Source organism: Telopea speciosissima, chromosome 8 (assembly GCF_018873765.1).
Source record: "Telopea speciosissima isolate NSW1024214 ecotype Mountain lineage chromosome 8, Tspe_v1, whole genome shotgun sequence".
Taxonomy (NCBI): Eukaryota; Viridiplantae; Streptophyta; class Magnoliopsida; order Proteales; family Proteaceae; genus Telopea; species Telopea speciosissima.
The window spans coordinates 28,099,533-28,123,004 of record NC_057923.1 but is presented as its reverse complement, the minus strand read 5'-3'; the positions used below and the strand labels follow the sequence as shown (position 1 = coordinate 28,123,004).

Here is a 23,472-nt window from a genome sequence, read left to right as displayed (position 1 = left end):
GAATGCCATTCATGCATGTGTGTGCTAATTAGTATGCTGTTATGGAAGTATTAATGTATGCCATGCTTAATTCCAATCTAAGATGGATGATGGATCATGGTAAGAGCGGATTATGTTTATCATGTTGAATGCTAGAAGAATAGGTTATGATTATGATTATGGAAATCTCTCAGATCCCATTGATCTCAATAATCTTATTTCAAAGGAGCCGCTCCTCTTGTTCGAAAGTATCTAATTTCGACTATCTTCGATTATGTCTTAGTTTGACTGCTCAAAGAATGCTTTATCTACCAAAGTTACAGAAATCGAAAGACAAAGTGACACCCACCCAACCAAATGGAAGATGAACAAGTTAAGCATCATCATCATCATCTACCTTCAGAGATTATCTCAACAATATTGTCAAGGCTCCCCATAGAGTTTCTTATGTGATTCAAGAGCGTTTGTAAAAGCTGGTTCAGTTTGATAGAAGAAGACCCATCATTCGTTAAATTGTAGCTTGAAAGAGCAAAGGATCGACCACACCGTATACTTCGTTATGATAGCTTTTGTGCAGATAAGTTAGTTTTGTTGGATAGAGATAAAGAACAAAAATCTATGTGGAAAGCAACGGAAATTGTGTGGGAGTATACGTGGAAGTATGGGGAACAAGAAGATAAAATGGATTTCAACATTGTTGGGTCATGCAATGGTTTGCTCTGCATGATTAATTGTTGGTTCATTTATGGATGCCGTAGTGAATTTTATTGAATATTCATAGGCAATCCAATCACAAAAGAGTGTGTGATGTTGCCAATACCAGGTGGGTGCTTTTTCTTTCAATAAATTGGTTTTGGTGCATGTGAGGATCCATTCCTTTCCCCAGGAACCACTGTGGGTTTTTTCCACACAGCAGCTTGGTGGGAGGTTTGGTGGTTATGCTCCTCGGTTGGAGAGAGAAGGAATGCGTCTTCTCAAATGGTTATGATTTATCAGGGGATGAGGGTCATATAATTACATGAAATGGAGTCGCCACCTAGGATTAGGACCTAGGACCCATTGGTGTAGCCCTGTGAAGGGCAACGGGACTTCGTTTAGTCTGGTCAGAGGTTCGGGGTAAGTGGTCAGGTTACTAGAGTGGGAAGGTGTTAGGCACCCACCTCTCCCAGTAAAACCGGTCTTTCTACTAAATGCTGGTTTTCAAATATTCTTCCTTCATAAATGCCCTGTTCCCACATGTACGGTTAAAATGATGCGCAAACTGCTTAATTAAATTAACTACTGTACACTACACAGTCGTAATTTAAAAGTCTACATTGTCACAGAATTAAAATGCGATGAAAGAGTTAAATACCTGTATGCGTTTAAATCAATGCAGTTATACAGGATGAATTGCGTCCCCCAGCTCAGGTGGAGGCAGACGACTGGTTTATCCTTTGTCGAACAAAGTAACGACGTCAAAAAAATATTTGGGGAGTGCTTACCCGGATGTCGGGTAGCATAACGGCGTACAAGTGTCGGGCACTGAGACCTCGGATAGAATAACAGCGTCGGAGAGCTTCGAAAGCTAGGGTGTCGTGTACTAGGCTCTCAGACAGAATAACGACGTCGAAAAGTGCTTCAAAAACTGGGGATTAGGACATCGGGCAAGGGGACTAGGCCATTGGAGGTTTCGGGTTTTTGGACAGAATCGGGTTAGGAAAGGCGAGTCCGGAGGACCCGGACTCCAGACAGAGGGACTAGGCTCGAAGGCTCAACACCGGACAGGGGCAGGGCCCCAAAAATAGGAAAAAGGAAAAAACTGAAAAAGTGGAGCTCTGGGGTCCCCTCTCTCCTCCACTTGGGACCTTGTTGAAATGCGGGGGGCTATTTATAGGCAAAAATCTGTCTGGCTGCGCCGCGGGAGATTTGGCGGTGCTGCCGGATGAAAAAATCTCATTTCCGTACCCTGACGATGCCGCGAAGGGGGAAATTTCCTTGGATGTGGCGTTGCCTCGCCGCGCCACAACCGGGAGCGATACTGTCACACGACACCACGGCCAAGCGCAGCGCTGCGGGGTGGTGCTGCGGTCGAGCGCGGTGCTTGGCCACGACATCGCGTGGCCAAGCGCGGTGCTGCCAAGTAGTGCTGCGGCCGTGCACGATGCTACTGCGCAGTATTATGGCCGCGCGTGATGTCGCTGGGTTAGGGTTTCAGGCGAGGGTGTCGTGTGGGGTCATTCCGGGGGATGCGAGGGGACCATGGGTGGAAACAAAATGGAATAGGGGGTGTCCGAGTTACCCCAAAGGAAAGGAGTATTTAAAGGGAATTACCAGTCTTTCGCGTCCGGTTGTCGTCATTGATGAGGGTGGGAAAATTCAACGTCTACAATTTGCCCCTCTTTGGCTGAGACTTGTGACAATAGTCGAAGGACAAATACAAAGACCGCTTGATTTTGTCACCAAGAGCATGCATCACAGCCACTTTGCCCATAGGTGGTGGAGTTGAACGATAGAACCGCATCTTGATAAACCATTCGACAAATCTTTTGAGCAACTACTACCGTCACTTTGCTCATAGGTGACGGTGTCCCATTGGTAAACTTTTCAGTAATCCTCCTTGGGTCGAGCAACTACTCTATTACTTTGCTCAAAGGTAATAGGGGTCCCTTAGTAAACCTTTCGGTAAACTTCCTCTGGTTGAGCAACTACTATCGCCACTTTGCTCATAGGTAACGAAGTTTTGAACAATAAAACCTAACTCGGTAAATCGCTTGGTGAATGATAAAACCTATCTCAACAAACCATTCGATGAAAATTCTTTTTGTAGTTCTGAACACCAAAACCTATCTCAGCAAATGGGTGATCAAAAGTTCAAAAAGGGTAATGGCTTTGAGCGATGCTCAATTTGAAAGGCATGCTAACCAAATTTTTCCTTGGGGACGTACGATGAGATGGCATCGTGACCAAACAATGAGATGGCATCGTTACTGAACGATGAGATGGCATTGCAACCAAACGATGAGATGGCATCGCGACCAAAAGATGAGATGGCATAGCGACCAAATAATGAGATGGCACCGCGACCAAATTTTGAAATGTGCAATGATGAGACGGCACCGCGATTGAATTTTGAAATGTGTAACGATGAGACGGTATGGCGACCGAATTTTGAAATGTGCAACAATGAGACGGCATTACGTCCAAATTTTGAAATGTGCAATGATGAGACGGCATCGCGACCGAATTTTGAAATGTGCAACAATGAGATGGCATCGCGATCGAATTTTAAAATGTGCAACAATGAGACGACATCGCGATCGAATTTTGAAATGTGTAACGATGAGATGGCATCGTGATCGAATTTTTGAAATGTGCAACGATGAGACGGCAACGCGACCAAATTTTGAAATGTGCAACAATGAGACCGCATCGTGACCGACTGGGGAAAAGAAGTTCGATGAGATGGCATCACGACCACTTTTTGGAAAACATATGATGAGATAGCATCGCAACTACTGGGGAAAAATGTATGATGAGGTGGCATTGCAACCAATTTTTGGAAAATATACGATGAGATGGCATCGCTACCGCTGAGGAAAAATGTACGATGAGGTGGCATCGCGACCAATTTTTGGAAAACATACGATGAGATGGCATCGTAACAATTTTTAGAAAGCATATGATGAGATGGCATCACAACCGGTTTTTCAAAAACATAAGATGAGATGGCATTGTGACCGGTTTTTCAAGAATATACGATGAGATGGCATTATAACCCCAAGATTTTTTTTTTTAGCCGCGGTGCTGCTACATGAGGCCGCGGACCTGTGCGGCGCTTCCATGCCAGGCCGTGGGCCTGTGCGATGGTGCCACGTGGTGCCACTAGGCGCTCACCCAAAGCCTGCGGGGCTACCAAGTCCACAATTTCTATAAAAGGGGGGGGGGTGGACCTCATTTCTCACCTCCCCCTCTCCCTTTGCTTGGTTTTCCTTCTTGGGCTCTCCCCTCTCTCTTCCCTGCTTTTTCTCATTTTTCTCTTTCTTCCTGGTTTTTTCATCTCCCTTGTGAGCCATTCACCATTCTTCATCCAAACGAGGCAGCCCGTCATCTTCTTTCTCCAAGTTGTCCAGCGATCTGAAGCCGGAGTGATACACAGGCAGTATTTTGGTGGACACCGCGCTCCACAAGTGCTACACCATCTGGGGTCAAGCTCTCAAGAAGGTAAGTGGTGCTCGCCTTTTCTTCTCTTTTTATGCAATGCATATTCTTGTTCAGTATTTGATTGCCACCCAATATGTTGTAGGAGCTTTACTCCCCTGGTTACAAGAAGTACTATCGTACCAATGACGTCTTGTCATGGTACTTGCGCCTTCATCCTGCTATGAGGGAGAGGATGGACTTGACTGGCTTGGGGCATACTGCTCAGGTAGTTTTGCCCAAGCTGGACACTCCCGTAGTTCATGCTTTTGTAGACCATTGGTGGCCGTCAAGTCATACATTTCACCTGCCTGCTGGGGAGGTAACCATCACTCCTCTAGACTTCTTCATGATTATAGGGATCCCCTTCACTAGGAAACCTGTTTCTGTGACTCCTTCCCTTAAAACGAGGTTCCTTAAGGATATTGGGGATCTCCTAGGTTTCACAATGACATCTTGTGTCATTCTCTTGTCCTCCCTGAAGAAGGAGTGGGACAACCGTGTCATTGATGACAACTCCCCCAGGGAGTTATTGGATTAGGCTGCTAGGAATTTTCTCCTTTATCTTGTCTCCAATGTTCTTTTCTGTGACGGGCGAGGCCACACAGACACTATTCTTGCTTGTTTCTTTGAGGATTTCTATGAGGCAGTGTCCTTTGACTGGGGTGAGTCTACCTATGCTCACTTTCTGAGGATGTTGGATCGTCTTGCCTTTTGCGCTCTTGGCTTGATCGGCTACGCCTACGTTCTTTGGGTATGCTTCGCTCCCCTGATCTCTCCTTTCTTTTTTTTTTTAAGCCCTCAATCTTTGTTTGGTTCTTGATATCGCTTTCTTATTTCCTTGATAGGTCTGGTGCTATGAGGTTCTTGGGATACATGCCCCTGACCTCCTTGATGAGTCGGCTCCTTTCATTCTCCAAGTGACTCGCTGGGGGAAGGCTAGGTGTGTAGGTCAAACTACGGTCCTGAGATCAAGTCATGGTTCCCAGGGAAACCAATTATAAATCAATTAGGGTATTGCACGCCCTGGGTTAGTCCATGGTCGCCCATGGGTGCCCTATTTAAATTTTAGGGTTTCCTATGGTCGCCCATGGGAACCCTGGTGCACCCCAATTAGGATTTGGTCTGATAAACCAATGCCCTACCCTTCTCTTTTGTGTCCCATGCAATTATGGAACCCAAAACAGATGGAGAAAATTCATCTCTAATCCATCACATGGAAAGAGGGATCCATCCCATACCCGAATGCACAACAAAAATAAATCGATTCGGGTTTCTTTCGCATCCCATAAATAATTAATAATTAAAATCAAGAGGAATTCATATAGAACTGCTAACCTAATGAGCCTTAATTGTTGCTCCTCCAATAGACAGTGGTTCTTCCTCCAATGAGCACTCCAAGTAAACAGTTCTGAACCTCCAATGGTGCAGCCAAGGTTCTTCAAGCCAATCCTAGATACTCTTCAATTCTTCAAGCACAGATATGGGTTTCTCAAATTCTAACTCTCAATCACAGAAGAGAGAAACAAGAAGAAGAAGAAGAAGAGATCACAAGAGGGAAAGATGGACCAAAACACATCCAAGAGGGGGGGAGCCAGAAAACGTGGAGACCTTCCTCCCCCTCTGCGTTTTGGTCCCGATTTATAATAATGGGGTTTAATTAAATCCCTAGATGGATTTAGATAAAACCTTGTGAGAGTCTAACTCTCTCTGTCTTTGTTTGACAGTTCTGTTTAAACTCAAAGTGCTTCTAATAGGTGAAGAAGTAGAATCTAATAGGGAATGATTTAATTAGTTACATTATTTAAATTTATGGATAATTACAATTAGCATCATATCCATTAATTAAATAAAGAACCAATTAATATAGTAAATTCTAAATAACTCCCTACGGCTACGTTTGTTTGGAAGGGGAATTAAAGGGAAGGGAAGGAAAAATTTTCAAACAAAAAAGAGAAACTTTTATAATCATTATTCCATGTAATTGTATAAATTACTTTAATTTCTTACCATATTTAGCAATTATACATTTTACATGTAATTTTTATTTTACTTTTTAAACCAAAGGGAAATGGATGCAAAGTAAAGTGAAATTTTATGAACAAACATGGTATGATTTAGGGTTAATGATATAGTCATATGGGGTAATGATTACAAAAGTTTCTTTTCTAAGTATGAAAATTTCACTTCCCTTCCCTTTAATTCCCCTTGCAACCAAACGAAGCCTACATGATAACAAATTATCATGTACAACCCTCCCACTAATCAACACCATCATTATGGAATCTAGGGCATGTACACTTGTACTATCACACCCCATTCCATAGTACATGTCCATATAAGAGTGTCTGTGCATCTAATCAGGTCCCGCAAAACTCGATAAAACACTTTCTTCAAAGAATCATATATAATCTATTATTTTATGTAAAATAGATTTTACAAAAACCATTTCCAAAACGGCACTGGATCCAGATTTCGATCCGACTATACACAAACAGTCTCAATCTTGGTGTTCCTCAACCGGGCAGTGGTGACCATGTTGAGTAACTCCTTCACTCACAAAGTGTTCACGTATTCCTAGAACACCGACTTTGACTCACTTGAGTCTCAGTCATTGATGAACCAAAGAATGCGATCACACTTTGCAATGACAGGGTTCCCTCAGGCAAAGGGTGTCGGTGACACATGTCTATCCCTTCCTACATCTAGCAGTAATACATGAGGAAATCGACAAAGTAGATTCTTCACCAATACACACATCAATCATGTGAGTACTCGCATTCGTACCCTAACATCACATGTCTAGGCATACCCAATGCGATGACCATATGATAAGGGTGCCCAGCCCAAACCCTAGTCGTGACTATCATTTTAAGTAAAACTTATGGACACATAATGCTCAAAAAGTTTATATCGCATATGATAATATTAAACTAAAATGTATAAAAGTTCAATACAAAGCAAAATCGGAATGAACCGGACCGAACCAAGTTTGATGGACACATAAATCTAACAATTTTCCACTTGTACATCAAAGCCAATTTCCCATACATTTTAAACCCATGCCCTCCATGTGTTTTTCAAACACTCTAGGAGATAAACCCTTTGTCATGGTATCTGATACATTTTCAGTTGTGTCCACTTTGGAGATACTCACGTCGCTCTACTGGATAATCTCTCTGATGAGATGATACTTCCGCTGCACGTGCTTGTTCCTTTGATGAGCCCTAGGCTCCTTAGCTTGTGCAATGACCCCTCTGTTGTCAAATAACAGGAGAATAGGGCCTTTGACAAGATCAGGGACTACTCCAGAAACGTTAGGAACTTCCTGACCCAAACACCTTATTAGCCACATCATGATGCGGCTATTCTTAAAAATTGGGATTGGCTGTAGATTTCTATTTTGCACTCCTCTATGTAATGGCACCTCCACCCCTTAGATATACCATCTCAGACGTGGATTTTTTGTCATCCTTGTCAGTTTGAAAATCCGAGTCTGTGTAACCCAGAACTGACAACTGATCAGATCTAAAAACCAAGAAATATTCCGTAGTCCTCAGGTATTTGAGGATATTCTTGACAACACTCCAATACTCCCGTCTAGGATTAGATTGGTAACAACTTACCATACCTACCGCATGGAAAATGTCTGGCCTCGTACACAACATAGTGTACATAAGACTCCCTACTGCTAAGGCATAGGGAATCCTCTTCGTTTCTTCAATGTCTGTCTGAGACTGAGGACATTGAGATCTAGAAGACTGACTCCATGTTGGAAAGGGACATTTCCCCATTTGGAGTTCTCCATGCTAAATCTGGCCAGGACTTTGTCTATATAGGTAGCCTGTGACAAGCCTAGCATCTTTTTCTGGGGATCTCTCACGAGTTTGATCCCAAGGATATAGCTAGCTTCACCAAGGTCTTTCATCGAAAACGTTGTGGATAACCACTATTTCACTGACGAAGTTACCCATCAGCAATATGTCATCTATGTATAAGACAAGAAAACGTACTGTCCTCCCACTGATCTTCTTGTAAACGCATGGTTCATCCATATTTTGATCAAACCAAACAATTTGATTGATTGATCAAACCTGATGTTCCAGCTTCTGGAAGCCTGCTTCAGTCTATAAATGGACCTCTGCAATTTGCACACTTTTCTTTCTTCCTCCAAGGAAGAGAACCCCTCTGGCTGTTGCATATAGATTTCTTCTTACAGAAATCCATTCAGAAATGCAGTTTGCACATCCATCTGCTAGATCTCATAATCAAAGTGTGCCGCGATAGCCAATAAAATCCTGATGGACTTCATCATCGCCACTGGTGAAAAGGTTTCCTTATAGTCTATACCCTCTTTCTGGGTATAGCCCTTTGCCACCAGTCTCACTTTGAATCTTTCGACCTTTCCATCCGCACCCTTCTTCCTAAGATCCATTTACATCCAATCGGCTTAACGCCAAGTGGTGGATCGACTAGAGTCCAGACCTTGTTGGAATGCATCGAATCGATTTCAGAGCGCATTGCCTCCAGCCACCTAGTGGCATCAACATCCTTAAGAGCCTCAGAGTATGTCATCGGATCATCATCCGATTCAACCGATACCATGTGGAACTCTTCCACTGTTTGGTCCTCTTTGGTTAGAAGAGTAAACCTAATGGGTAGTCTAATAGTCCTTCCACTGCGTCGAGGTTCTTGAGGTGTTGGTATTTCAGTCTCGTTTCTGGAAGTGAAGTTTCTAAGCTATCCAATAGCTCTTTAATGACTACAGGTTCGGACCTCTTGGTCAATATTTCTTCCTCCAGAAATGTGACGTGTTTACTTATAATGACCTTTTGGTCAACCGGGTCATAGAAATAATAATCTATCGTGCCTTTGGGGTAGCCTAAGAAATAGCATCTCGAAGTCCTGGATTCTAACTTGTCTGTCTATTGCTGTCGCACATGCGCTATACAACCCCATACCCTAAGGTGTTGAATGTTGGGCTTACGCCCTTTCCACAACTCAAAGGGTGTCTTAGCTACTGTAAGTACCGTGGTCCTCGGGACGAGGGTTCCTCAGCCCTTATGGTATATGGCGACATAGGGTTTTGGGAGATATATGTGTGTGTGTGTGTATGGATATGGATAATATTGTCAATGTATAATATTGATAAATAGGGGATTGGGATCATGCATTAAAATATGCTAATGTAATGTGAAGTCGCCACCTAGGGTTAGGGCCTAGGACCCATTAAGTGTAGCCCTATTCGTTGTGAGCGGAATCGGGCTACGTGACTCCATATGGTCCGACCAAAGGTTCAGGTAAGGGGTCAGGTTATGAGTGTGGGAAGGTGTTAGGCACCCACCTCGCCCGGCCGAAGCCAGTCTCTCTGTGTTAGATGCTACATAAGGACGAATGTTCTCTCTCTTTTATTACAGGGATGGGGGATATTATGAACTACATTTAGATGCTATGAATTGAACTAAAGCATAATAAACTGCATTACATATACGACAAATGCGGACTAAAACGATGAAATATGAAAGGACTACATTGAATCAACAAAAATGCAGTAATTATACCTGTATGGTTGTATTCCCCTGGCTCAGGGGAGATAGACGAATGGACTGACGCCGATTTTTTCTCGGCAGAGTAACGGCTCTTTCAAGTGATTTGGAGAGGGGTAAACAGCCAGAATAACGTCTGTAATAAAGGAGTTTTGATGGTTATCCTTGCACAGACGGGATAACAACGCCAAGGAGCAAAAACGCTCTATACTCAGAGGGACAATCGAAGGATCTGTCTGCCACAAGAAAATTTAAAGCACTTACACTCTCATGAGAGAAGGAGGAGAAATGAGGGTGAAAAGGGAGGAAAAGAGGCTAGGAATCACTTGGGGAGGGTCTCTCCACCCAAAATTCCTTGGGAAATGTGGGAGGAGACCCTCCTATTTATAGGGAGGGACCCCTTCTCTCTCCTAGTCGAATAAGTCCTCCACGACACCGTGGGAGACTTTTCCACGGTGTCGTGGGTGACGTCAGTGAGCTGATGTCACACCCCCTCATGGCGCCGTGGAAATCTGGTACAAATCCCCACGGTGCCATGGGAAGGCACCCGCGATGCAGTGGGAAGGCATCTACGGCACCGTGGGAAGAGTCCACGGCGCCGTGGGAGCGCAGTGCCATTTTTCCTTGTTTTTGGGCCTAAAATGGGCCATTTTGTGCTCAGCATGGCTCTTGGTCTTATGGGTCAGGTATCTTGGGTCAAAAAAGAGGGAGAGTGCGTCGTCCATCGTCCATGTTACGTTGTCATCATTGCCAATTAGGGGGTGACAAAAAATCAGCGTCTACAGTTTGCCCCTCTTTGGCCGAGGCCTGTGCCAACAGCCGAAGGGTAAAGATAAAAGATCGACTAATTTTGTCACCAAGAGCATGTATTGCTGACGCTTTGCTCAAAGGCGACAGAGTTGCTAAAAATAGGCGGTTAATCACGATGAAATCTTTCAATAATCCTCAAAAGAAAAACTCGGAAGAACCAAATCTTTATCTTGTGAGCATTGCTCAAACAATTTTTAAGGGTGATAAGGCACCGTTCGACCAAAGATCTATATAAGGCACCACTCGGCCCACAAGATCGAATATGAGGGATTCCACTAGGATAGAATTTTGAGGGTGATAAGGCACCACTCAACCAAAGATCTAGATAAGGCACCACTCGGCCCGAAGATCAAATTTGAGGGTGATAAGGCACCACTCAACCGAAAGTCAAACTTGGATGGTTATAAGGTGCTACTCGACCGAAACCATCAAGTTTGGAGGGTGATAAGGCACCACTCGACTGAAGATCTTGATAAGGCACCACTCAGCCCGAAGATCAAATTTGAGGGTGATAAGGCACCACTCAATCGAAAGTCAAACTGGGATGGTTATAAGGTGCCACTCGATCGAAACCATCAAGTTTGGAGGGTGATAAGGCACCACTCGACCGAAAGTCAAACTTGGATGGTTATAAGGTGCCACTCGACCGAAACCATCAAGTTTGGAGGGTGATAAGGCACCACTCGATCGAAGCATTCAGTATTGAGGGATTTCACTGGGGATTTTTTTTTTTTTGGGTCCACGGCGTCGTGTGGGGGTCTGCACAGCCCTGTGTATGGGCAACACCGTGCTTGCATGGCCCTGCGTGCACGGCTTCGTGCCAGACTTCACAGCTCCATGAGCAAACCTCCACGGCGCCGTGGGCCGCTGTCCCACGGGACCGTGGAGAATTCCGCGGCGTCGTGCACATGATGGAGAGTTTATAAATAGAGGGCTCCCTCCCTCATTTCTTCACTCTCATTTCTGCTGCGAAGCTTTGCTGTTTTTGATTTTTGACTTCACTCACATCATGTCTTTCCGCCGACGAGGACGCCAGTCTCACCGAGAGCCACTACTCGGTACTACTACTCGTGATGCACGAGCTGCATGGTATCCTTCAGGGGTTACCCTAGCCAACACTGCCCGCCATGGTTGCCACTCCAAATGGGGCCAGGTCAGTACTCTTACTCTTTCCCTTTCAATTTATGCATTTTATTTATATTAGCTTCATACCTCACCGCATAGATTTGAGGTAACGTCCCTAGATTTTGCCCCAAGCACCTAATGGCACGTAAATCTAGGTAACGCCTCTAGATATCCTCTTAGACACCTAGTGGCACGTAGATCAAAGCGAGGCCATCAGACACTACCCTAAGTGTCTTTTGACACATAAATCTAGGTAACGCCTCTAGATACCCTCCTAGGCACCTAGTGGCACGTAACTCAAAGCGAGGCCATCAGACACTACCCTAAGTGTCTTTTGGCACACAAATCTAGGTAACGCCTCTAGATATCATCCTAGGCACCTAGTGGCACGTAAATCAAAGCGATGCCATCAAACACTACCCTAAGTGTCTTTTGGCATGCAAACCTAGGTAACATCTCTAAATACCACCCTAGGCACCTAATGGGACGCAAATCAAAGCGAGGCCATCAGACACTATCCTAAGTGTCTTTTAGCACGCAAATCTAGGTAACACCTCTAGATACCATCCTAGGCACCTAGTGGCACGCAAATCAAAGCAAAGCCATCAGACACTATCCTAAGTGTCTTTTGACATGCAAATCTAGGTAACGCCTCTAGATACCATCCTAGGCACCTAGTAGCACGCAAATCAAAGCAAAGCTATCAGATACTACCTTAAGTGTCTTTTGGCATGCAAATCTAGATAACGCCTCTAGATACCATCCTAGGCACCTAGTGGCATGCAAATCAAAGTGATGCAATCAAACACTACCTTAAGTGTCTTTTGGCATATAAACCTAGGTAACGCCTCTAGATATCACCCTAGCCACCTAGTGGCACGCAAATCAAAGTGATGCAATCAAACACTATCCTAAGTGTCTTTTGGCACGTAAACCTAGGTAACACCTCTAGATATCACCCTAGCCACCTAGTGGCACGTAAATCAAAGCAAGGCCATCAGACACCACCCTAAGTGTCTTTTGGCACACAAATTAAGGTAACCCCTCTAGATACCACCCTAGGCTCCTAGTGGCACGTAAATCACAGCGATGCCATCAAACACTACCTTAAGTATCTTTTAGCATGCAAACCTAGGTAATGCCTCTAGATACCACCCTAGGCACCTAGTAGCACGTAAATCAAGGCAAGACCATTAGACACTACCCTAAGTGTCTTTTGGCACGTAAATCTAGGTGATGCCTCTAGATACCACCCTAGGCACCTAGTGGCACGTAAATTAAAGCAAAGGCCATCAGATACTATCTTAAGTATCTTTTGGCACACAAATTGAGGTGACGCCTCTAGATACCATCCTAGGCACCTAATGGCACGCAAATCAAAGTGATGCCATCAAACACTATCCTAAGTGTCTTTTGGCATGCAAATCTAGGTAACGCCTCTAGATATCACCCTAGGCACCTAGTGGCACTCAAATCAAAGCAAAGGTTATCAGACACTACCCTAAGTATCTTTTGGCATGCAAATCGAGGTAACGCCTCTAGATACCATACTAGGCACCTAGTGGCACATAAATCAAAGCGATGCCATCAAACACTATCCTAAGTATCTTTTGGCATGCAAACCGAGGTAATGCCCCCTTTTTACAGTCTCTCCCTCTCTCTCTTTTTTTTTTTTTTTTTTACTATTTATTTAATTGTTGTCCCAATTATTTTGGCTAACCATTTGCCTTATTTTTCTTTGTAGGGCAGCCCCCTTCCTTCGCCCAAGAAGTATTGTGGGCTGGAGGCTGTTTCAGAGTGGTACCGTATACTCTGCCCGGCTGTACAGCGGCGGGTAGTTCGGACTGGGTTGGGACACATCGCCTCATCCCTAGCCCACGAGTTGGACAGTCGGACTGCGAGGGCTTTGATAGAGAGGTGGTGGCCGAGCACCCATACATTTCACCTTCCCTTTGGTGAGGCGACGGTCACCCCCCTAGATTTTTACATGATCATGGGATTACCCTTTGGTGGGGTACCCGTGACACTGACTCTGAAGGAGAGGATCAAAGCCTTGACAGAGCCATCAGAGCGCCTGGAGTATTACATGCAGTAGTTGGGGATTGCCGTTACAGGGAGAGAGATCCCTGCGTCGGTCCTGAGGGGTACCTGGGATGAGAGGGTCGTTACAGACCAGTCGCCGTCCATCCTTCAGGATCAGCAGGCTCGATGCTTCCTCCTCTTCTTGCTGTCGGAGGTGATCTTCAGCGATATGACTGGTACGGTGACAGCCGATGCCGTATATGTTCGCTTTTTTGAGCCCTTTGACGTGGCCTCGGGCTACGATTGGGGGGATTCGACGTACGCCTACTTCCTAGATATGCTAGACTATCTGGTTGTGGGGTCGCCGAACCTGATCGGATGCTGCTATGTCCTATGGGTTAGTTCTCTCAACTTTTCCTTTCTCTCTTTCCCTTTTTTATTTTTATCCCATTCTTATTTATTTGAGCTCATTTATGATTATCTATTATAGACGTGGAGCTATGAGATCCTTCGGTTCTGGGTCCCCACTTTCAGACCTAGGGATGACCCCGGAACCACCTTTCCTCAGACTACGCGATGACGTAAGTTCCATTTACTTAGGAGCAGTTACCATAAGGACCTTGGGTCCATTCGTGGCCTCCTGAATGAGCTGCAGCCTATCGAGGTAAATCTAAAGTGGTTGTTTATCTTATTTTCTATTTTCTTCTCTTTCTCTCTCTCTTTTTTTTTTTTTGCATTAATCCTGACTCTTACTTGACAGGCTTCTCTCCGCCCTTATTTGGGGGAGATGATTTTAGAGCCGGACTTGTTTGATAGGGCCTCAGCTCCCTCCACTCGCAGGGTCCTCTTCGAGGGCCCATGGGGGTTTGCATTTTACTTGGGAGAGCGAGTGTCCCCGCAGTGGTCTGAGGCTCGTTTGGTGCCCTGCCCTCCTCCTGCTCGGGTCCATCAGCCAGCCTTGATGGATCGGGATGAGATCGAGCACTGGAGGATTGGTGAGCCTGCGACTGGGTTGGTGCTAGCCGAGACAGACTATATCGAATTCCTTCTCCGAGAGACAGTCTGCGTCCCCCTCACCCACGAGGGGCCTCAGGTGGGATTTTCTCCATTTTTCCCTCTTCTCCTCAGATTGTTAAGCTAGCTTTTATCCTGATTTGTTTCTTTTTTTTGACAGTTTCTAGGTCACCCCATGATTCCAGGGGTCTATGGTGGTGGGAGCTCTTCTCGCGCCTCCTAAGTAGGGGAGGTGGAGTCAGGTGTTGGGCCTTCTGGAGAGGTTCCAGCCCTACGGATTTCTGGTCCAGATGACCACATTCCAGGGTATCATTCGTGGTTTATTCGCCACCACGAGCCTGGGATGGTTGAGGTCATTTTACCACCTCCTCGGGCTGCAGACACGGACCTAGGCCTCCCTCTTCCTTATGATGGGGTAAGCACATCCAACTTTCCTAACTTTTGTTATTTTTCAAATTCTTGACATCTTGGATGATTGACATGTTTAGGTGGATGCGAACCGATACGCCGACATGAGGCGCATGATGGCGAGCATGGATGAGACGATCATCTCGCGTGTGGACGCGGGCCATAGGATGGTAATGCTTCATCTCTTTCCCCCCCCCCCCTCTCTCTCTTTTTTATTATTATTATTATTATTTTTATTTATGCTTATCTTTTGATTTTCCTCTCTCTCTTCTTCCTTTTTTTGTTTTTAGAGGGTTGAGCTCGACCATTGCCAGAGAGAGATTGAGAGACTCAGGCTTGCAAATGAGCAGTTGCAGCTCAACCTTATGTGGGCTGAGGTCAAGAGGGATGCCCTGATGGCGTCCCAAAGCGGAGAGGGGGAAGGCTTGGATGTTGACGATTACTCCCCTGAGTTGTGACCGCTCCTCTTCTTTTTTGTTTTTGTTCTTTTTTTTTTCTTTATTTGGAAGTATTGTTACAACTATGTACATTTACTCTCCTTCCCCTCTTCTTTTTTTTTTGTTTTTTTTTTGTTTTTACATTTTGGTATGGATACTGGTGCAATTTTTATGTACACTTTTCTTCTTCTTTTTTTTTGTACACATAAACGAATTGTTTATGAATTCATTGGATATTTCTTTCTTTGACATGCACATGAGACTCCATCCCTTTCCTTAGAAGCACAAATTCCATTGGTAAATGGTTTTATTTTATGAGAAAGGACAGAGAAATTGAGAAAGGACAAACAAACAAGTAAAGATAGGAACATCAAATTGATATCACTTATTTGTAACATTTTTCGGATAACAGAATCACCACTTCTTGTGTCACATCTCTGGAGTTCTGAAATTCTCCATCTTAGGTTATTCCTGCCTCGGAGATACTAAGGAAGGGATATAAAAACTGGTGTGAGTTAAACTCATGAATCTCACATAATTGTACCCTGTTGTTTCTGGTTTTTCTATCTCGGCCTTCATCCAAGGGCAGTTCCATTGGATTTCTTGGATATCTTTCTCTTCCAAATATTTCTTCCAGTCTTGGACCTTGTGGAATTCTGACTTTTCCCTTTTTATTTGATAATGCATAGGCCAGAGGCGAGGACACGGAATTGGTGTTACCAATTTTAGTTTTTCCATCAGCCATATTAGGAACACCGTCGGAGATCCACGAAGGAAGTCTGTTTCGTATTTCTGAGACTGACTCATTGTATCAAATCCTTTGAATGTTTCTGCTAAAATGGTAGGAGCGATGTTGCATCCTTCTTCAATTTTCCTAACCACTTCTGCAATTATTGGAGACATGCCTTTTCCCGAAGATGCTAACAAGTACCTCCCAATCATACAGAATAAGTACGCTCGCTTTCTGCGTTGGATCTGTCTTTCTTCTTCAAATCCATTGTTGTTGAAGATCCTCACAACTTTCGACGCATCCACCTTGTCATAATTGAGAACTTGCTTTAACTCCTTTTTATTCATGGCAAAGAAATCTCCCAAAATTTTGAAAAGCTGTTCTTTCTTCATAGTTGGGAGGAACAACTTTCCTCGAGGGGGTGACATCATGCAAGCCCGGAATTCTTCAATGGTCGGAGCCAGCCAGACTTTTTCGAAGCGAAACGCATGCAATTGGGGGTTCCAGCACTTTAACACTTCCCTTAGTAAGTCATGATGGAGCTTGAAGCAATCGATTCTTCCCAATACTATCAGATGGTGATCCTTTAGAAGTGTAGGCTCGTCCACATTCATCCGGAGAGTCCACTGACGCAACTGTTCATCGAGTCCTTCTTTCTTTGGTCCCCTCATACTACCTGCATCAAGGATTGGGTTAGCATTTTGCGACACAGAATGAATAAATCCTTTATTAATAACCAGCTCTAGATGACTTTACTCCTAAGCTAGGTCAAGGAATAGAAGGCCAAATGGCGGGATTTACTCATATGTGCAAGGGACGCCGGCTGGCGGAATTTATGGGAGGAAACCAATACAATGCCCTCTCTCTTTTTTTTTTTTTGAGACCGTACCCGAATACATCGAGTTGCCTATGTATCCCTTCGGAGGATTTAGGTCGAACGTAGTTCAAATTGCTTCGCATATCTCAGACAAAATACTTCTTTAGCTGGTCCATATTGACCAGACCCCGAAGATCTTCTCCTTCAAGATCAGAGAGTTGGACCGCCTGTCCTGGCAATATGGTCTTGACTTTATAGGGTCCACTCCAATTGGGTCGAAACTTTCCTCTTGGGTCGTAGATTGGAGCTCGCTGCTCTCTAAGGACCAAATCTCCTTCTTCAATGCTTCGAGTGCGGACACCCTTATTGAATGCCCTAGCCATTCTTTGCTGATATTTCTTGAGATTGTCCATGGCCTTCATCCTTTTCTCATCCAGGAGATTGAGCTCTTCATATCTGGCCCTTACCCATTCCCCTTCTGCCAATTGACTATCGAGTAAGACTCGAAGAGAAGGGACCTGAATTTCTACCGGTAATACGGCTTTCGTCCCATATACCAGAGAATACGGAGTAGCTCCAGTAGAGGTTCGGATGGATGTCTGATATGCCCATAAGGCTAGTGAAAGTTTCTCTACCCAGTCATTGTGTGTGTCTGCCATCTTTTGCAATATGACCTTCGTATTTTTGTTGGTTGCTTCTACTGCTCCATTAGTCTGTGGCCGGTAAGTAGTAGACTTATGCCTCTTAATGCCAAATTGGTTACAGAGTTCTTCCACTTTTCCCCTAAAATGCAGGCCTTGATCTGAAATCAACTGTTGCGGCACACCGTATCTGCAAATGAGATTCTCTTTTATGAACTTTACCACCTTGGCGGAGGTTAGAACTGCATAAGATTGACCCTCCACCCATTTTGTGAAATAGTCGATGGCGACTAACACGAATTGATGTCCATTTGAAGCCTTTGGAGTTATTTTACCAACTACATCAATTCCCCAGGTAGAAAATGGTCAAGGGGCATTTAATGAGTGCAACTCAGTCGGAGGAATATGAATAATGTTGGCACATAGCTAGCATTTATGACATCGCCTTACGTAGGCAGCACACTCAGCTTCCATAGTGACCCAATAGTATCCCATCCTGAGAATTTTCTTGGCCAGCATCCTTGCATTCATGTGTGGTCCACATATTCCTTGATGGATTTCTTCCATAATGATTTGAGCCTGATCCTCATCTACACATAATAGTTGGATACCATCATAAGACCTCTTATACAACAAGTTTTCTTGGAGGATGAATTGAGTAGCATATTTTCGCAAATGCCTCTTCTCTCTTTCTAAAAACTCTTCAGGGTACCTCCTTTCCTTGATGTAGTCGACCACTGGAGCATACCAAGGCCTTCCATCCTCGGTGAGTGTATTGACTGGTTCTCCATATGCTGGGCGGGTCCTTCTTTCTATTAGGAAGGGCTGGATCTTGTCCCGAGTATCACATTCTACCATGGACGCCAAAGTGGCTAAAGCATCGGTAAACCGATTGCTATCCCTAGGTAGATACTCAAAAGAAACTTCCTTGAAGCATTGCATCAGTTGTTCCAGATAAACTTGGTTGGGCTTCAGCTTCTCATCCTTAGTCTTCCACTTTCCTTGTGTTTGATAGATCACAACGGAGGAAACTCCGTAAACTTTAATTTTGTCAACCCTTACAGACAGAGTCATTTCTAATCCAATAGGACAAGCTTCATACTCTGCTATGTTATTTGTACAACTAAATTCCAATCTAAAGGCCATCGGCAAGTAAAAATCCTCTGGAGTTATCAATAATACCCCTGCGCCAAATCCTTTTTGATTGGCGGCTCCATCAAAGTACAATTGCCACCCTCTAGTTGGTTCGGCTTCTATGGAGTGCAAATCTTCATCTGGGAAGAGGTCCTCTATTGCTCAGGAATTATCCTCTGAGGGAAATGCTGCTAGATGGTCGGAGATTGCCCGCCCTTTCACAGACTTTTGGCTGACATAAGTTATGTCAAATTCTGATAATAACAACAACCACCTAGCCATTCTCCCTGTCAATACTGGTTTCTCGAAGAGGTACTTTATTGGATCAATTCGAGAGATCAACCTGACGGGATGTGACACCATGCAGTGCCTCAGGAGCTTAGTTACCCAAACCAGAGATGTACATGTCTTTTCTACTGGAGCATATCGAGTTTCATACTCAAGGAATTTCCTGCTTACATAGTAGATTGCGTGTTCTTCTCCATCCGCCTTGCCAACTTGGGCCATCATTGACCCGACCGCTGTTTCTCCTACTAACAAATATAGGAGCAAAGGTTCACCGAACACTGGAGGGACAAGTATAGGAGGAGAAAGTAGATACTCTTTGATTTTCATAAAGGTATCTTGGCATTTCTCGTTCCATTCTTTCGACTCTTTCTTCCTTAGGAGTTTGAAGATAGGTTCACAAGTGGATGTCAACCAAGATATGAATCTACTGATGTATTGGATGCGGCCCAAAAACCCTCGTACCTCTTTTTCTATCCGGGGTGGTGGCATTTCCGTGATGGCTTTTATCTTGTCAGGGTCCACTGCTATCCCTCTTTCGCTGACAAGAAATCCTAGTAATTTTCCTGCTTTGGCCCCAAACACACACTTCTGAGGGTTCAGCCTTAGCTTGTATTCTTTAATTCTTTCAAAAAACTTTCTGAGAGCTGTAAAATGGCCTTGTCAGTCAACAGATTTGACTATCATATCATCGACATATACCTCTACTTCTTTGTGTATCATGTCATATAGGATAGCCGTGGCCGCTCTTTGATATGTTGCCCCAGCATTTTTCAACCCAAAAGGCATTACTTTGTAACAAAATGTACCCCAGGGTGTGGTGAAGGAAATTTTCTCCCTATCCTTCGGGCACATACTAATTTGGTTATATCCTGAGAAACCATCCATGAAGGACAGTAGAGCATGGCCTACAGTGTTGTCTACCAAAATGTCAATGTGGGGTACCGAAAAATCATCCTTCGGGCTGACCCTGTTTAGGTCACAAAAATCCACACACATTCTGACCTTCCCATCTTTCTTAGGGACTGGGACAATATTGGATAACCATTAAGGGTACTGGGTTACTTGGAGAAATCCTGCATTCCATTGTTTGATGACTTCTTCCCTGATCTTCTCACTCCATTCCGGCCGCATCCTTCTTAACTTCTGCTTGACTGGGCGAGCCTCCGGATATGTTGGTAGTTCATGTTGCACAATCTTTGGATCGATGCCGGGCATATCCTTGTAGGACTAGGCGAAGACTTCCTCAAATTCCTTGAGGAGAGAGATCATTTGGGATGTTTCGTCATTGTTAAGAGAAGCACCAATTTTGATTATTCGAGGGCATTGATTGGTCCCTATATTTACGGGGTGGGTGTCCTCTCGGACGGGTTGAGCTCTTCTTTGCTCCAATTGTTCTAACAAATTATGATGTTCTAGGACATTATCATCATCAGAAGAATAGGAAGAAGAAGAAGAAACATACTCAGAATCAGCAATTTCATTCATGATAAGGGGAAGAGCACAGACAGACCCAATGGACTGGACATTTCCACAGGACTCAGATACAGACTCAAAGACAGACTTAGACAGGCCTATGCTAGAGCTGGTTACAACTTCAGACTCATTAATATGGAAATCTTCCATCATTCTTGCCCAATTCGCTATGGATCCTTGGAGAGGTTGTATGAGAAGATGTGGTGCCGGTCCTTCTTCCTCTTCTTCAATGATCACCGCCATTTCGAACAGCTCACCGATCCCTTGATCCCCTATGACTTCCTTCTTGCTGGCTTGATCCAATTCCATGGCTATCCAGTCCACTTCGTTCTTAAAGAATATTTCAAGTCCTGGTAGACATTCGCCCTGCTCTTGATTGAACCATGGCTCTTGATTTCCACAGTAAGGGAAGTCTTCTCCCTCTTTCATGAAGTACCCGTTCAGAGTTTTGAAGTATGGCGTGTCATTCGCTGCATTGTCCCTCTGTCCTGTGGCTTTCTTCCTTGGGTTCTTCAGGTTAAACACTAATCCACAATGTTTGGCATTGGCTGGTATCTCTGGGAATGCCGGTACCCCCTGTTGGTTCTTTCTCAATCCTAATCCAGGGAAATATTTCATCTTTTTCATGATCTTTGCAGAGGCCTCGCTCCACATCGTCAAGAATTTCCCTAAACTCTGATCTTCTTCACTTGCAAAGGTAGTATAAATGTGGTCAATTTCAAACCCACCCAGCTGCACTTCCTGTGAGGATGAACCACCTACTTCAATGTTGGCCAAAGTGTGTAGCATTTCTGGGTCTCCAAAGATGGTAATTACTTTCTGGTCATTTATGAACTTCAGCTATTAATGAAGACTTGATGCTAGGGCTCCTGTTGAATGCAACCATGGTCTTCCAAGCAACATATTGAAGGATGTTTAAATGTCGATGACTTGGAAGTCTATGGTAAAGCAGGCTGGTCCAATCTTGACACTGGTGGTAAGAATCCCAATTAGCTCCCTTCTGGAATTGTCGTATGCCCTGATGGTTTGACTGGACGACTTCATCTTGTCTAGAGATAAACCCATGCATCTGGCTGCTTTAAGGGGCATTACATTGAGGGCGGACCCATTGTCTATCAGAACCTAGGGGACCTGATTCTTGTTACATTCCACCGTAATGTAAAGTGCCCGGTTGTGATTCTTTCCTCCTGGGGTAAATCATCTTCTAAGAAAAAGAGTGACTGAATGGCATAAGTGGCCCCCACTATGTGAGATAATTCCTCAGGCCTCATTTCTATGGCACTTGAACCTTGGTAAGAGCTTTCAAAACAGCTTCTCGATGGGTTGGTGACGCCATTAGGTTACCCCAGATTGAGATATTAGCTTGGGCTTTCTTCAATTGGTCTAGTACTCGGTTTTCTGGCTCAACAACTGCCGTTGATTGGCTAGACCGATGTTTTTCCATTGTCAACTCTTTATTCTTGAAGTTTTGGCCACTCCTGGTTTCTGCCACATCTGACTCTCTTTCTTTGATGACCAACCGGACTGGGCAAAAGTCTCCATCTTCTTCGTCATTATCAGTGATGATAAGAGGACCCTTGGGAAAAATTTGGGTTTTACCTTCTTCACCAGATAAGGCCACAATAGACTTCCGGGCCTGATTTAGGATTCCTGATAAGGTTTGTTGCTTTTCAGCAACCTGCTGGACTATATGAGATTCTTCTGGTATCAATTGGCTAATGGCATGAAAGGCTTCCGAAGCCGCTTGGTACATCTTTCTTGCTTCCGCCAATGACTTATAGAAGTTACGGTCCTTCTTTTCTCCTTGAGAAACTGAACTTTTGGACCTCTCTTCTGGGCTTGAAATAACTGGGTGGATATTCCCTGTTGGGTCATTTATTGTTCCTCCCTCATTGACATGACACATATAGAAATCTTCATGTGCTCTTGCCCACGCATGGTATTCTTTGTTACCCTGATACGGAGATGGGGGAGGAGTCCCACATAGGTCTTGTGCCAAGGCTAAAGTTAGCTTTACAGAGTTTTCCAAATGATGAATTACTTGAGGGAGTGCCCATTGTTCTTTAATAGGTTCCAGCTGTTGAAGCTCTTCTTGGTACTTATCATCCAAGACCACCATTCTCATGAGCATTTCCTGGATTTTATCCACATCCCGGTGGATCTTGTTCACCTGGAATGATAATTCCCATGGTGTGGGTCCGTAAATGTTCTGGTACTTCTCCAGACGCGTCCTTGGTTGCCAAGGTTCCTCATCCTCCGTTTCTTCTTCCCCTTCGGACACTTCATCATTGGATTCCTCTGATGCAGATTCTTGCTCACTTTCATCTTCTTCAGATGATTGTTCTTCTTCTAACGGCTCTTCCCCTTCAACATCGATGTCCATGGGAAGAATACCCCTGGTGGGGTCATTCTAAAATTCCCTGAGGCCGATATCATTGATCCATGCGTCCCATATTTCACTTCTTCGGGGTGGATCCGGATAGGAGAATGAATCCGAATACAAGACCAGGTCTTCTGGAGGAGTTTCGAACAGATCACAGGCCAAAGCATTGACTAACCAAGTCATGTTTTTCAGCTCATGGAGGGTTCGAGCGAGTACATCGCTGTCATTTGGCATCACCAAGTTCTCACAACGTGCTGCGAAGTTACTACACACCAGATATGGAAATAGAGAAGTAGCCTTATACAGGATCTCTTGAGTAATGGTGGAAACATCAAGTATATCTGCGACCTGGTAGAAGGCGCTCATGCTCCAACGCTCGAAATCTTCTCTGGACACCGTCCAATCGCCTCCGGGGACCTCTGGAGTTGATATCTCCTCACCATCTCTGCTTTCATCCTCATCTGATGATATGGGTTGAATAAGGCT

The 23,472-nt window shown here is 44.4% G+C and overlaps 1 long non-coding RNA gene across 1 annotated transcript; it reads right to left on the bottom strand.

Annotated features, from left to right (window-relative positions):
- Positions 1–351: 351 nt before the first annotated feature.
- On the bottom strand, positions 352–21,547 carry LOC122672932. The gene is made up of 3 exons (XR_006334514.1): positions 21,534–21,547; positions 13,285–13,289; positions 352–531 (listed from the first exon to the last, which is right to left on the bottom strand). It is a non-coding gene; the product is annotated as an uncharacterized LOC122672932 (long non-coding RNA).
- Positions 21,548–23,472: the final 1,925 nt, after the last annotated feature.